Here is an 18,649-nt window from a genome sequence, read left to right as displayed (position 1 = left end):
TTCATCCTTTATGAAAAAAAAAGTTTCATTTACCTCATTATCTCACAAAAATTGCAAAACAAAACGAGTTTTCTGCCTTAAAAAAACAAAAAAAAAATTTTATTTTTTGTTTTCGTAAAAATTTTTAAATAGAATTTCCGGTCAATAAATTAAGTTTTTTATAAGCTAGAATAAAAGATTTTTCTTTCTTAATTTTAAAACCTTAAAATTGCATTTCCTGACATTTCTTTTTTTTTGTTTTTGAAAATTTAATATGAAAAACTTTAAAATATACTTGAAAAATGGAAAAATTCATTAAGTGTAATGGAGCAGAATTTATTTTAGAATCTTGCCATACTAGTAATTAAAATATTATTAAAATTAAAGGAACTTTAATTGAAAATATTATTCAAAATTAAATTTAATTATATTAAAAATTTATTATAGATCTAAGAAATCTAATTTAAGAAATTACTGACCTGACATCTACATATTAAGAAAGTATTTCAATTTTAGCTAAAACAAATCAAAATATGTAAAAGTGAAACAGTGGCAGAGTCATTAGACAAAAAATAAACCCACCATACGATAGAACCAGGATATACAAAATACAAAAATAGGACCAGGTATACCTTAGACAAAAGCGTCATAATTGTGATGGAATGGGGGGGGGCTGATAGTGTGAAATTAATTTTAAAAAAGAACATGATATTTTCAATAACTTTTTGTTAAAATTAAAAATTTCAGTTCATATAACTGTTATACAACTGGTATAAAACTGTTATATAACTGTTATACATCTGTTATACAAATGTTATACAACTGTTATATAACTATTATATAACTGTTATACAACTGTTATACAACTGTTATATAACTGTTATATAACTGTTATACTGTATAACAGTCAAAAATATATAATTTTGATATTTCAAAAATAAGGATCTTAAAAATTTTCAGGCATACATTCAAAAAGCCGAAAATCTTTTAAGTATAACACAAATAAATTTAAAATTGGTTTATCAAAATATTAAATGGGAAGCTTTGATTACAAAATCAACTTCTATTTTAAGTCTTTTTTTCTTTTCAAAAGGTCGTTGCCTAAATTAAAATTCTGATTTATTGAAATATTTAAAAATTTTCGAATTTTTATTCAAATACGTGGTGAGAAATCTTTTAATGGTTGCTCCTTTTTACTATCAATCGTAATCATTGTAAAAACAAACGTATTAAAAATCAACAGAACTTATGATTTAAAGTAGGTTAAAATTATTTCATCAATAATTCAATACCAGTCATATACCATTGTTAAGCTACTAAAATAAATAACTAAATATATGATGTTAATCATATAAAAATCAAAGTTATAACTTTCATAAATTTCATTAACACAAGCAAAAAATGTGGGAAACAAAATGAAGGAACAAAAAACAAAAAATGCTTTACCATTTTATTTCAAAAAAAAGTACAAAAATTTGAAAAGGATTTATACAATATTATTATTATTATTTTATTTAAAAAATAATAATAATATGGAAATTAAGTCAAAAAGCAAAACAAAATAAAAATAACCTTAAATCCTTCTCTTTGATAAGGATATTTACCAATTGTTTCCTTTATATCCCTTTATAAATAAAATATTCTTTTATAGGTTTAATAGACAATATCGCCCCCTAATATTGAATATTTTAATATTAATAAAAGGAATAGTTTATTTAAGTACAATTATAGGAAATCAAAAACCACCATTTATACAAAAATCAAATCAAAAAAAAAAAAGGAGGCAAAAAAAATAGATTCATTTAAATACATATATATGTGATGTTTACACACTAACACAAACACTCATACATTACAATATATAGGCATATAGGCATAATATCATGCTATGCAAATGTAGGAAATGAAAAGGCATAATATATTCGTAAAATTGAATAGGATTAAAGTGACCGACAAACTAAAGTCTGACCATATTATATAATAAATACCTTTTTTATTTGAATTTAAACTGGAAATATTAAGAAAATTATTGCTTATAGTGTTGTACCTAGCAATAATAAGATTTTATTTATTTCATATATATATTATTAATCCTATATGATTATTAAGTCCGCCACAGCTGATGACACGCTCTATAGCTCCGATGCAAAAGGTTGCCCACAGTGCGGGGATCTTTCATCTCTTCTGTGGTCCATTGTGATGGATGTATTGATCGTAACCCTTAGGGCCACTGGGAGTGGAATGTGTGGAGGTAACCCTGAATGATCATCTCTCCTGGAATACTTATATAGACAGGCTTATCGAAATAGCAACTGCGGCCTTATAAATGTGTAGAAGTTTTGTTGGCAAGACTTGAGGCATTAGTCCTACGATCACGGGCTGTTGTGCCGCAAGGTGGAACAGGTGGGTGTGCAGATCAAGTTGTGAAGGCTGGCTTGTCTGGAGGCTTCGTTGAACTTTGTGTTGTCCTATTCAAGTTGTGAAGGCTGGCCACAGTTGGTTTGGAGGCTTCGTTGAACTGATACCATTACACCTTTACATTGTGCGGAAAACTCTACTAACAACTTACCGACTTCTTACTAGTGATAATGTCACAGAGAAAACATTGTAACATTGCCTCTCGGAGGTCCATCTGAAAGGGATGGGTAGGGTGGCAGACGAAGTCTGCCGCTTGTGCCTGGAGGAGGACGAAACCATGGAGCACTTATTGTGTGAGTGCGAGGCGGTTGCTCGCCTGCGACTGAGATGCTTCGGGAGGGGGCTTTGTGGCCCCGCAGAGGATTTTGCAGCTTGGTGTGCCTGCCATACTGTGGTTTTTCAGGGGTCTAGGTGTAGGGCTAATGTAGATCCTTTAGGTCGATGTGAGAGGGGCCTAACAGCCTCGGTCCCCAGGAAAAAAAAATGGCTTGAAACAAATGTAACCGTTACAAATCGCCCGCTATATTATTGATATATTATTGATTAAATCTAACACTAATCGTTTAAAATCTGTCATCATAATCTTAAAGAGCTACTAAATTAAAATATTTGATTTCATTAAATCTAAAAAAAAAAATTAATTCTAAAAAAGTTATAAATCACTCACATGTAGTTTTGCATATAAAGCACATGCATTAATTTCATTAACTTAATAAAACTTTATAACTTTATAAACACTCTATATAGAATATACTTGAATAAAACAGTTTATATTGCACTTATTTTTATTTAAAAAAAAAACAATTTGCATATTTTTCACATTTAAATTTAAATTTAACTATCAGCTTCAATAAATATTATGGCAAATAAAAACCATTCTATATTCTTAGAAATAAAATATTTCCGATCAATAGTTTATTATTGTTGAACCAACAGCTTTTATTTCAAAGAAATAAAAATATCAAATTACAATTCAACCATTTAACATAAAATAATCATTGTGAATGAATTCAAAATGAAAAAATTAAATGAATCGATGAAAATGAACCAAAAATAAAAAATCTGATGTGATCAGCAAATAACCAACTGCAATATATATTGTCTACTTTAGTAAAAATGTTGCTGTAGATTATAAAATTGCGCATTTTAGGCACTTGTTTCCAATTAACTAGAAAAATGTACATTTTGCGTAGGATCTAGTTCCTGAAGCCTAGCATACCCGAAAAGTTGACCAATCTGTGACGGAACCGAAATAAATTCACATATAAAAGTTAATTTAAATTAATTTTACCGAACTTGAAATATAAGCGTGCCCACACAGACGAACGAACAGACAGACCTCCAAACTAGCAGACGGACATCTCTCTAAAAATAGTTTATTTATACTTCGCTTCTATGTAGAAGTGCGCTCTCATCGAAAATTCAACGTCCAAAATTTGGTACTCACGTTACCTCCCTTACTGTTTCTCAATTTTCGTCATTCTATTGAAAGTTAACTTAAGATGCTTTGGCCGAAATGAACTTAAAGCATTTTGCTCCTTAATATACTATTAATATTGCAAATAATATGATTTTCGTAATTCAATCGTAAAATTAATTTAAGAAATTTTTCCCGAAATAGCCGGCTTAAATTATTATGCCCGAAATGGACTTAAGATATTTTGGTTTTTAGCACATTATATATTAGACATCCTTTGCTTAGATCAAGCATTAAGCACATCGCCAACAGGCGGAAATAAGGACATCATTTTGTCGCTACTATGCAACTATCAGTTATCAAGCAACCGCTCATCATTTATAGGAAAGGGAGGGAAAAAGAGGGGAATATGTAGGAAAAAAGAGGGAAGAGCAATAGGGCAAGTAAAATAATATGGCGAGCACAACTTAAAAATAATAATAACAACAAAAATAACGACAAACAAAAAAAAACCGACCACCAGGCTATATAATAGTTACTATATCAGACTAGCCCAAACCCCTAAAAGCAAAACGCAAAAATTTCTTCTGAACAGATTCAATTCGAGAAACATCCACAACACGAAAGAGCGCCCAAACCTTAAAAGCATACACAAGACTATGCCTAACAAAGGACATTTTATACAAAATTGTAGATCTAATCAAAATCATATCACTATGGTAACTGGGAACAGTTGAGGTTTTAGAACGATGAAATAAAAATACATATCGCTCATAGACTTTGGATTATAAATAAATTTGACTTCAAATTTTCTTTCGAATATTTCAAGATATGTGCTGGTACTCAATTGAGATGCGGTAAACATCCGCAATTGACATTTGAACAAAATATTATTTAAAGAAAACTAATCTATCAATTATATACCTTTTGGTCCTTTTTTTGGAAAACTCTTAATATAATAGTTCCTTTCAATTCCGCTTGCAAAACAATTTTTTTAAAGGTACTTTGGCAAATTTTCTCGAGCGCTCATATCTATGCAATAAGTTTTCAATTTAAAAATTAGTTCATTCCATTTTTCTATTTTTAATTTCTAGTACTTCATACTACTTATTCAATTCACTGACATTAGTCATCAGAAAACAACAAACAATAAAAACAATAAAAAAACAACAAAAAAGACTCGTATATCTTTCATCTTCTATATTTCATTCATATCCGTTTGGTCATTCATTCTTCCATATTATAAATTCATTCAATTTCAATTTCATTCATATAAAAAAATTTTATATGCATTTGCAATTGATATTGGACGTCATATCAAAAAAATAAAATCTATACGCTTATATAAGCATTATAGACCCACAATTTATTTTATTATAATCTTTATTTGTACAATATATGAATGAATGTGAGTTGGTACCGTTGAGCTTATCCTTTCTTTATATAGCATCTTTAAATGTTTTTCTTTTTATTTTATTCTTTCTTTCTTATTTTTAGAACAAAAATTCTATCATATTTTTCTATAATATGTTTATGTGTATATTGTGTTTACTTCAAATTTTTCTTACATTTTATTGCTTTAATAGTCATTACACATCACAAGATACCGGCATCTGATCTGAATATCGGATTGTATATATTTATATTGTATATATATGATCATTAAATTATATTAAATTGTACTATTTATACCATTTATGTATACATTTTGAGGGTATGTATAAACTATTATACTCATATTTCACTCTAAACAAAAATTGAGGTGCACATGACCGTGTGATAGGATCGACTATCGCTTAGAACAGTTTTCTTATTTTATACTTTATGATTATTTAAACAAAAAATTTTCTTACTGATTTAGTGTTATGATATTGGAATTATTTCAGAACTCAAAAGTATAACCTTATAAATATTAAGGAACCACCGAAACTTATGGAAAAATAATAGTATAAAACTAAAATAAATCATGGTACTAAAGGGTAATTTCTTAACTCTATGGGATTGCAAAAATTCCATATTCTTTTTTACAAAACTGTAATAATTTTTCAAAATATCTGCAATAATTCCTTTAAATTATATTGATCTCATAATGGATTTTTATACAGTAGAAAGATGATTAAATATCGTATCAAATATCGTATTCTTCTTAATTCAAATATCGTGTATTAGAAATAGTAACAAAAGGTACTCTACAAATATTATTCTCTAACAACTAAGAACCGCTAAAAATATTTTCTTACCTACATTTTCTTTTAAAGTTTTCATTTAAAAATTTTTCATAATTTTTAATAATTCTATTTACTTGATTTGAATCATAAAATGCACATTTTATTGCGAATAACACATTGTCACATTCATAATCAAGAAGATGTTGAAAGAACTGAGAAAATGCGAAAAGAGAAACACATAATTTAAAAATCTCAGCAAAAGAACTCAAAATTTCACTCTCTCAAAATTTATGTTTTGACATTTTCACTCTATTAGATTTTCATTAACATAATATACAACATTACCACTCATTTCCTTTTTATCATTTTTTTTGAAAAACAAAACAAAAAAAAAAAAAACAACTCAAGAGAGCTCAATGTTGAGAGAACCGTTTATTTATGAATTTATTATTTTTATAAAATCATAAAATTTGAGTGAAAATTTTAATGTTTTTTCCTTTTTATTCTGTAAGCTGTAAATAGAAATAAAAATTTTTCTCTTAAAATATTTGAGTAGAAAATAATGAGAAAATTTTTACTCTTTATTTTTCTAATACACTTTCTTTTTTACTATTGTTGCTCAACTTTTTGTTTTTGTTAAAAGAGCAATTTATTGCTAATAAATTAATTTTTATGGCATAAAATTTGATATTAGAATTTTTTGCACTTTTTTCCCACATTTTGACCACAAAATCAATTTAATAGGCAACGCATAGTAAAGCTACTTTCATAATAGATAATTTTTGATATTCTCCGCTGCAATTTATTTTATATTAATCGATTTGGCACAATAACGCAATCTGCATACGGCTTATGACATCATATGTCATTGTGTATGTCATTAGTTTTTCTTTAAGGTATCTGACTTTGTTCGAACTGAAATTGTGATAATTTGGCTCCTTACTTTTTCAATTTAGCTTCAATTGAAGATCTCGAATGGTTCGTTAAATTTTTTTTTTTTTAACGAATCTTCAAAATGAAGATTTTATTTAAAAAAAATGAAGATATTTTGGACTAATATACTTGACCAGCAGTGTTGCCAAGTATAACTCTCATTTTTTTGCACTAAACTTTGTTATATAGTGGTTTTATCCCCTTTCAAAGGAAAATATAATTACTCAATTATATTTTCGGACCCCTTCTGATCAATGATGAGTTGAGTTACTGAAATATATTTCACTTTTCTTGTATCATTTAGTAATTCAAGTTGTTAGATTCTTTACTGAAACTGTTGTTTTAGTTGAGCTCAATAATTTTGCATACGTTCCGACAACTTAATACAACAACTTGTTTCAATAATTTGTTACAAACTTGCGAATTATTTTCAAAAAGTTGTGCCTTTATATCTTCATTATCAAAATTTTATTTCTTCAAAACGCTCATAAACTATTAAAAATCACATTTTTATTATTTACCACAATTTTAACACCCCATTACAAGTTATACACACACTCCTATAGACCTTACATAATAACATAAAAACATTCTTTTAATTACCTAAATTACACAATATTTTATTTTATGTCTTTTTTTCTTAAAATTTACTTTATACCAAAAAAATCTTAATGTTTTATATGAGTTTTTAGAATTTTTAAGTAACATAAAAGAAGAAACATTTTAAAAATGACCACACAAAAAAACAAAACAATGAATGCACTTTAGAACGCATATCAAATAAATATTTACCGCAAAACCAAAATAATATTCATGCCATTAAAGACCATCCCATTTTATTCACTCACTACATTCATTCATCGATCGATTCTAATAATAATTTTAAATTACAAGAGAATTAAGTAACGCACAAGTCGTGCATACAAGTGGATTTGAAATTTTATTTTGAAATTCATGAGGTGTTCAATCAATATACCACTATGTGAATACTTGAATGGTGCAGAGAAAGGGCATTAAATGGCTTGCGGTTGCACCTAATCCACATAAATAGTCGCATAATAACATAATAGATTCCGTGTATTCGAAAATACAATTGAAAAAAAAAATTATCTAGTTTTTTTTTTCTATTCTTTGGCGCGGATTTCTACTTATTATGTTGTTTTTTTTTTGTGATTAATGTGATGAGTTCTAAAAAAAAAATTTGTTTAAGATTATCTTTAAAACTTTTTATTTGATTTTTTAAAGACCTTTCTACGCATACACAATTGAAATACAAAAAAAAGCCTGAAACCTGAGAGTAGCCAGACTAATTGCATCTTCCAATATAATATTTTTGTTCAGAAATTACAGAAAATACGAAAAGCCCCCTCTATATTATTTTTATGGAATATATTCATACACAGTCTGGTTAAATTATAGATAAAAATGCTTTAAGCGAAAGTAATGATGACGGGGTGAAATATGTTTTATGTTCTGGTCCATTAAATAAGGTATTTTGTATTTGTACACCTGTCAATAGAAAATGGATTTTTTTTTACTCGTTCTTTTCAAAACAGGAATAAAGTTAATTATCATTGATTTTAGATAAGGTCAAATAATGTAATCGTTTTATATGCAGCATACGTACGTACAATAAGCTTGATGAACCAAAACAAGGTCTATGAACTTTGAGATGATGAAATTTTCCTGCAGGAAAAATAGATAAATCTTTATGGTTTTTTAAGTTTCATAAATAGACTGACTATAGCAATGAAATGTTTAATTTTACTCAGGCTATTCAAAGTTGAATTAGAACATTTAAATTTAAATTAGAATTTAATTTAGAACCTTATGCAACTTATTATCTCCACAACCTATCAGCATAATGTGTCTGCCATTGTGACTTCTCCCTCGTTGACCCGAATCCGAGAAACTTATAATTGCTTGATGTTAGTGGCAATGTCTGCGTACAGAATACTACGAAACGCTAATTTCTTTTTTCAATACTTTAATGATGATATTCTTAAATCAAGGTTCTAGAGTAGTTCTTTGCCATAGCTATACTTCTGTATACTTGATAAATATGTGCTTTTTAAGGTAGTTTTCCTACTGTAAGCTTTGACTATTTACTTGAACTAATTTGCACTTCCAATTCCTTTCCATTATGTGTAGCGTTATTAATAACAGATAGCTGCTTGCTATGGAATATGCTATGGAATTAATTTGGAAATCAGTCGTTTAAAATTTTTGTGGTTTTCCAAAATAGGACAGTATTCGTGAACTCTAAGTTACGGCTTTCAATTCTAAGCATAAATTTCTAAATTGAGACGAAAATCAATAACCATGTGGAGCTAAATTACTTAAAAATTTAAAATTTTATTCAAAATGAAAACAATTCGTGTACAAGATGATAAAATACCCGTGCAGAAAACGAAAACGTACTTTTAAAGGTCAATGAATTAGTAATATTAATTCTGATCCAAAATTTCCATAAAATTATTATTAATTTGCAAAATATTTTATCAGTTTCAGAGCCATAGTAAAAATAACGAAGAAAAATTAATAAAATTTTTTCTTATATATTAGAAACATTAAAAAGTTCATTCACAGTCATGAAATTAAAAAAGCGACTCATATTATCTAAGCATTTGTCTAGTATGGCTATACAACCATTTTTTATTTTTTTATTACTTGAAAATAAATTATGCAACTGATTAATTAATAACATCAACTTGAATTAGTATCTTCCTATATCACTTTTACTTTTATAATCATTTCATACAAGATGTACGAGACTAGATGGTATTCTCGCAGTTAATTGACCTAGAGAAATAAAACACAACTCTAAAGCTATTGTCCTTTGTCAAAGTGTTTCGTTTTTACATTTTCTCAAATAATTGAGGAGTACATATGTAGCTCAAAATTCAAAAAATCTGAGTAATTTTTTGCTAAAAACGGGAATTACACATAAGTACTCTTCAGGGAAGGCAGCACGATACTCTGAATTTAAATACAGTGGGAATGCAGAAGAAACATGCATTTCATTCACTACTCTAACTAGTTCTGTCTGAGAAATGCCATCCTGTCCGGACCACCCTATACGTGATTACAATCTAAAACATATTTTTATTAATTCATAAGCACCATTAGAGAGCAGCTTTTTCCATAATTTTCTTTTATATAAAATGAAACCAATAAAAAATAAAAGTAAAAAAGTGAAAATTCTTTCTAATCTTGAAATATCGTAATAATAATTATAAAATATTTCAAAATTATAATTTATAAAAGCTTTGAATCCCTTTAATAAATCATAATGAAGAGAACTGAAAACACATTTCTTCATATTTCTCTTCCCAGCCTCCCCAAATCTGAATTTTCCTTAAATGAATGAATAATTTAAATCAAATTCGGTGTGGTATATACGGTAAAACGCTATATTGAGCATTATATTATATTTCTGTAAATACTTTAATCGCCGAGACTTTAACAGAACAGAAGTGAATGTAAAGTGTGTGTTCAAAATAATTAACATAACGAAAAGCATATAAGGGCCCTACATAATATATTAATTGGTTATATCCCATAATTTTGAAAAATGCACCCTTTTTCTATTATTCTTCATCTCTTTTGATCTCTTCCTATATATGCCTATATGTATATATAGTATATGCTTATCTTAATATTTTGAGTTATTATTGAATGACCCAAAATTTTTCTTGTTACTCCTCTTTTGACACATAAATTGATCATCATAAATTTTCAAAATGCATTTTATTGCTACTGTCAATACTTGTTTACATATACAACATTGTTATGCTCTTGTTTTAATGGCATACCATACAAACATACAAGACAATGTTTGCTATATATTTACTGTGATAGTAAGTCTACATATATATGGTGAAACATTTTAATAGGCATGAAGTAAAATTGACAAGATATATGGTATTTTCTTATTATTATTGCTATTGTTACATATAATGACACTTTGACATTTTTTACTATTGAAATGTATAAGTATTTTTTTTTTCTATATTATGAATTTTATACCCTATATGTATATGAAATTGTTCTCATCAAATATCAGTTCTCAGTTAAATTTGCTTTTAGGTAAATATCAGCTGTTTTAAGTGAAAAAGTAGAGGGAAACTTGCTAAAACTAGGCAAGCAATCAATGAGGTATTGATAATTTGGTAGCAGTCTATATAGAGCATTGAGCCAGGGAAAAATACTGCCAGTTTGGGGTTGCTATTTAATTAATCATGTTACAGGATTCGGAAGATTTTGTGTCTTATGCCTTCCCCTTCTCCTTGCAAAACAGTACGCTGTTCTCTTTCGGTTGAATTGACCTAGCGACACAATGTGTCATCTTATATACTATATTATGAGTTTTATACCCTATATGCATATAATACTGCCAGTTTGGGGTTGCTATTTAATTAATCATGTTACAGGATTCGGAAGATTTTGTGTCTTATGCCTTCCCCTTCTCCTTGCAAAACAGTACGCTGTTCTCTTTTGGTTGAATTGACCTAGCGACACAATGTGTCATCTTATATAGAATAGCAGCCATGTTTGAGACATTATTACCTTTACCATCTTGCGCTTTGACGATCTACGGCGAACTTTTCATTGTTATCAATTAAAGCAAAACTTTTCATATAAGTAACATTACAACCATTCAGAATTATGTGTGAACATATACCTCCGAACCTTACTTAACTTTGGACTGGTTCGATTATTCTATTTGTGATCATAACACGAAGAAGTCTCGTTTTCTTATTCAAACTCATTAAAATATAAACTTAAATGTAGTTGTAGGGTATTCCGTAAAAATGAAGGCACTTTATCACTTCACATTTTGTACAATTTTATTTTTTTTACAACCAACAACGTCAGTGTTATAAAAAGTCAAACGAAATACGTTAGTATGTAGTTAAAAAAATTCATAAAGAGAAAAAAACTCACATTAAAGTGCAATTAAATATTTCATCATTATTTTGATAAATTTCAATACATTTGTTTTTTTTTTTTGGTATTTTTTCATTTATTGAATGAAAGCACAATGAGATCTTCTTCAACATGAAACATTTGGGGTTACTGGGCCGACAATTGATTTTTGGTGTTTAAAATATTTCATTATTAATTTCTTCTTTGTTTATTGTTATTTTTGTTACTGAATAATAAAAATTGAAATGACTAATAATAATTATATGAAAGAGGCTGTAAATATTACGAAATCGAAATAAAGTTATTTATAATGTTTAATAAAAAACAAAAAAAGAAAAATTTTGAGAAAAATTTATTATGAAATCATGTTTGTCAATGAAATTTGAAAACGCAATAAAGAATTAATCTTTGGATTGAAAATCAACTACAAAGGTGAGCTCAATTATGTAATCTTGGCAATAAATTGTTGTATATTGTAGATTTACATGCAGAGCAACACAACGCCTAAGGCGCTATTATTTTAAGCATCAAATATCTCGATTATATTGTGGATGTCGATTTCTAGGAAATCTTTTGTTTTAGGGATTTAGTTCCCGAAAGATCCCTTTACCTAATATATTAATAACCACCATCCTTCAGGAAAATACATATATAGTGATCGTCTTCCAAATTTAACAACTACAAAATATCGACCCTTTGGTCTACCCTTAGGCCGACATAATCTAGTTTAGAAACTGGTTGAACTTTATTGAATTTGTCGGTCCTTATTGTTTTTTATAATGCTGCCGGTCCCATAACCAACATTAAGTAAAAGCATGCCACATCCTTGGACGATCTTTTAATAACTTTTATTTTATCCTTTCAACCTCTTTCCTAATTTCCTTCCTAATTTACTCATATATGCCAAAATATATTAAAAGTCCTAATTCTATAAGTCTCTCTGAAAAGATACAACAAAAGCGTATACAAAAAATTCACTTAAAGAAAACGAAGAAAATTCTTTAAATGACATTTAATATAAAATAATAATTACAAATAAAAGTATGATTAATTTCAAAAATTAATTCCAAAATTTCATCGATTAATTTTGCAGCAAACTTCGTTAGAAAACTAGATTCAAGAGCTCGCAAATGCATAAAGTTTTAAAAGTCCAATTTATTTAAAAAAATTTTTACAAATTAATTCAATTAATTTTTTTTAAGAAATGTTATAAAAAACACAAATGAAGCCGATGAAACTCTTCTACATCTCTTGATTCACGTCTGTATTATATGCAAAAAATTTCGTGCTCAGTGTCAGAGCAAAAAAAAACGTAACATGATATTGTTGTATTTCTTGAATTCTTTCATTTTTCAAATATTATACGAAAATTTTTTTCGAGCGTTACCATTAACTAAGGTAAAACACTGAATTATTGCACCTTTAATCTAAGACTTTAGGGTATTCATGTAGCCAGCTATTAGAAGAGGGTGCTGTTATCTTAAAGGATTCATTTCTAGGTTTGTATTTTAAACTTTTTTGAGTAACATTAATCATGGTTACGTTATGGCAAGTAAATTGATTTTTTGGTAGTAACTTAAAATGTACTTACTGTAAATTAGAAAAGTAGAAGGCAAGATATAGAGAAGAAACGCTCAATGAAGACCTTGTGGCAGGCTGTCTTGCAGAATTGGCGCATTGACGAATTCCCAATTCAAAGGCTCACTATAGCTTGGCACAATTCCTTCATGTATTTAAACTTATATAAGTTGTGAATGATGTGGCCAGCATCGATCTACACATATAACTTGAGGACATGATACAAACCGCAATATAGCACCCACATTAAGCCGCGAGATCCTCCACGGGGTCACAAAGCAGTCCTTCCCCCCTCCCCCCCCCCACCCATCGAAACAACCAAGTCAAAGGCAAGCAATTTCCTCGAAATCACACAATAAATGTTCCATCATTTCGTCCTCCTCCAGGCACAAATGACAGACCCCGTCGTCAGCCTTACCCTTCCTTTTCAGATGTACCATCGAGAGGCACTGTCCAGTGGACATCCACCTTAAACCTCGCCGTACTTAAAAATCAAACAGTTTTTTCCGAGAACATCGCAATTTTTCACAATATCCCCCATTTTCTTTAATAAGGTTAATTAATCAGATTTGAATTACAACTTTTCTCCGACTGATAGAACAGTTGATATTTTTTCTCTTTTACACGTAATATACAAGTTCTCATTAGCGTATTATTTCATTGTACTCGTATATTAACCCAGTTTTCTTTGAAATACACGTGAATATCCCAAGAAAGAGAAAAAAAAACCTTGAAATACATTTTTGATTTTAACAGAAACGTACTAGATATGTGTATATATGTAAATCAATTGAATAACAAACATTTTCATAAAAATATATTTTTCAATAAAAGTTTTTCAATACCAAAATCACAAAACAATTATTTCAATTTTTTTCTGATTTCAATTTCACTATTTCACTATTATATAGGCATTGAGCAGCATACATATATCTACCACTTTTAATCATAGAATGTTATATGAATGGGAAATTAATACGAGTTTTATTTAAAAAAAAGAGCAATGAATGTATGCCAGTCTATGGGTACCCCCTATATGCATCTATTATACTTTTGTCAAATCCCAATATAAATCACTTTAATTTCAATTTTTTCTAATAAAAATATCATATTTTTTTTATTAAAGTTCAAAATCATAGTAATAAAGAGAAATTTTGTTCTCATATAATAATATCGAGAGAATTTTTTTTTTGTTTTTTGCTAATCATTACCCCCTTTTTTAATTTTCAATAAAAATCTCTTATATTTTATGATTCTTATTATTATATGAAAATTTTATTTTTCAATGCCACATTGTGTATCTAGAACCCAAGTATTAATACCAATATAATAAAATTATTTCAATTTTCTAAGCAACAATAAATTTGTACTTATAGTGGCAGCGGCGATAATAACAGCAGTAGCAAGTATTATAGCAGCAATAATAAAAAAAAGCATTTATATAACTACAATAGCTACACAAACGCCTACAATTATTTATTAAATTGGATGAAATGACAAAAAGAAAAAGAAATCAAAAATAATAATAAAGGAATTTTTCTAAATAAAGATTAAATTTCTTTATTATTCTCTGCATTTTTTTAAGTTTAAGGGCACACATTATTAGGGCAACGAAAGTCAGCGGCACTAAATGATGAGGATTTATTTGAAAATTATTATCCAATAAATTTTTTTTTTTCTAAAAAAAAAATTAAAAAAAAAAACAACTAATATAAAAAAATTTATTTATAATAAAGATTAAATTTCTCTTGAAATTTAGAATATTTACCAATGAAATATTAAAGAATTTAAAGCGTAACACAAATTGTTAAAGAAATTTTTAATAATAATTTTAACAACTGCCACACACAAATAAATTTTTGAACAAAATATTAATAACTACATAAAATACCTAGCTAGAGCTAATTTAAAAAACATTTGAGCTTATTATAAAAAATTGCATACTTTTAGGCGCGATACAAAATTATATTTAAAAAAAATTAGAATTAACATAGGATAAAATGTGGCAAAAAAAAAGACCTCCTTAGGAAAATACGACGTCGGGCGAACTCCTGCCGATATCTCAGTCTAGCTGGGAATGCCATTCAAGACAATGTGTCTATAGATAGACAAGAAGCAAACACTTTTTCGTAATATCTGCGAGGGTGCGGCCCTGGACGAGGCCAAACTAGTCAAGTGGGGAAGAACAAACTAAAAACGCGAATGAGACCGAAGGAGGTATCGAACAATGATTTTGGGAATTTAGACAGTGTTTTTTAAAGGACTAAATAGCTTAGAAAGGTTACTTGTAATCGTACGGTTGTCAATATACCGTGGCAGCAAAACGACGTGTTTGTAGTAATTTAGCGTGTGGTAGGCCTGTGGCATCGGCCCAATCATTAAGTCTTCATATTAAAATTTCGTTTGATTATAAAAAAATTCAATGACCGAACAAACATTTTTAGTAAAAATCGATTTTACAAAAAAATTTTTCAAAGTAAAAGAGTAAAATACCTACCATAAAGTTAATGTTTACACTGCATTTCTAGTTAACCATATGCACAATACATATAAATCTGTATTATGCTTTTATAGAACATTTTTTTTAACAAAATACCTTAAACTACAATACAAAATGCATTAACCTAAAACAGTATGTTACGCTTGATTAAATGATGCATAACGAAACTTAATACTTTTTTTTCTTTTTTGAAAAATCCTTTATTTTTTTTTTGTTCTCTTCTCTTGTATACGATGCAATTTGCTTACTCACTTACGTTTATGCTCCAAAGATCTCCCCAATCTTCTCTACTCTGCGGTATATATATATGTATATATATAATAAACCAATAAATGTAAACATTTTGCTGTTGTTGAAAAGAGTTTTAATACGGATATGAGAAAGCAGTCAACACAAAACAAATTTAAATTTATTCGATAACTAATAATAATGAAGTTATTATACTTAAGCAGTCAGTCAATTCAATGTATATACACAAACACTGTTAAAGAAAGAAAAGAGAAACGTTTATTGTCGCTTCTGTACAATATTTAATAGATATATATATATGTATGTATATGTGGATGTATATTTAGTTAATGTAAGCGGTTTGTATTTTAATTTTCTTTAAGTTTTTTTTTTTCATAATTTTTCATTTTGTGTTTATTAGTTTATTGCGTACCACTAATCGCTATGTTATGCTATAAATTAGATGCATGTTAGGAATTTCTTATTTTCTCTTCCTATTCTTCTATAGTACTCGTACATACACACATGTATGTATATAAAATCTACATTATAATAATGCAATCGATTTGGTTGGTTTCGCGTTTGAGAAAAAAATTTTTTTTTTTAAAGAGATTGATGCAATTCTTTATTCAAATATATTATTAAGAAATTAAATAAATACAAAAAGAAAAAACAAAAAAAAAAATTAGTACTTTTTCTAATTTTGTTTTTTTTTTTTTCTGTCTAGAAGAATAAGAGAAATGTTTATGTATATACGAGAGAACAGCTGTTATATTATGTGTGGCACTATTAATATACACTTCATATCAATTGATTAAAAACAGTTTCCTTTTATAATTTTAATCTACAACAAAAAATACATATGGTCAAGCGTACTTGCTTCCTTCAAAGGAAGGGCAAGAGTAATTTAAGAAAAATTACCAGTAGCAAGCATATAAATTACTTCAAATCATACATTACTTGCAACAACAGGGCTGTTCTATTCAGACTGAATCAGTATAAAGGTCGTCATCTTGTAAGAGTTTCCGCACTTCCAATCATATAATTGTTCTTCTATTTAGTCAGTTGGTCTTCTATTTAGTCAGTCAAATTCATTCACTCTAAAAAGAAGTTTGATATTCTAGTTTACGAGTAAAAAGTAATTAAAATTATATTAAGATATTTTAAACCATTCCACAGTTATGTCGACATAATGATGGCTCCATTCTCAAAAAAAATATTTGTTAACAAGATTATTGCAAGTTTGATTAGGAAGTAACTCTAAATCAACACAACTTTTTAATTATCAGCATTTAAAACAACTTACAACACGATAGCAAAGTCAATAGTTACAACATGAAAATTTGGTGTTAGGTACGTTCATTTAAAAAAATGACATATTTTAAGTGGCAATCATTAAAAATATCGGATTGGATTACTTTTTGTACTAATTTAAGGGAGTATTTCGGTTTTCGATACTAAGGTACTACACCTCGATTGAAATACTTTCTTGTAGAAAAAACATCCAGCACAATAATTAAGTTCATAAATAAATTCATATTTATTAATAAATCGCTACGTTTCTCCCCAATTACAAACAAAATTTTAGAAGGCCGTGAGCCAAACAAATTAAATTATGAAATTATATTCACCTTTTGTTCTTCTAACCAATTGAACACAAAACTCTTGCATTACAACAATATTCCTTGCAGTCACCTAAAATAAAATGCTCCTATTTAAATAATCTTAAATTTTTCTCAATTTAATTATCAGATTTCAAGAAAAAAAAAAGAAGAAATTTTGTTCACATGTTGTTTTTGTTTTAATAATATCCTCAACATTCCAAACATTGTCATCATAGTCATTATGATAATCATCACTTTTATATCAATATCATTACAATAACAAAACAACATCATTATCAACATCACTATTGTAATAATAATGTTACTCATAAATAAATTTATCACCATTGTGAGGCCAAGCAACAAATAAAAGGACAACAAAAAAAAATTACAAAAAAAAAAAAACAATAAACAAAAACATGAAAATATAAAAAATGTTTTTGTATCGCAACAATATCAACCAACAAAAAAAAAGCAGCAACCAACACACCATATGGTAATAAATCTAAAAATATAATTTGTGTATAACAATATTTAAACATATTAATAAAAATGTATAATAAATATGTGTGGATGTATGTTAATGCATAAAATATTGTAAGTTTGTTTGCATACTTGTAAATTATATTTTTTTTCACAATTACATACATACACACGTTAATTATATTTTAAATTTTGTTGTTTAAATATTGTTGCTAGTTGCTACCAAAATACCGCCATCATCATTTACAAACAATTTAATATTAATATAAATAAAAATGTAAATATGTAAATGTATATTATTAATATATGCAAGATGAGGCAAAAATCTGGCGAAAAAAATTAAAAATTTTAAAAAAAAATAAGAAAAAAATTATTCAATATCACTTTTTGCAAATACCTACTTATACACAAA

This window comes from Condylostylus longicornis, unplaced genomic scaffold (genome assembly GCF_029603195.1).
Source record: "Condylostylus longicornis isolate FDR11 unplaced genomic scaffold, ASM2960319v2 ptg000031l, whole genome shotgun sequence".
NCBI lineage: Eukaryota > Metazoa > Arthropoda > Insecta > Diptera > Dolichopodidae > Condylostylus > Condylostylus longicornis.
This window is presented reverse-complemented; position numbering follows the sequence as displayed.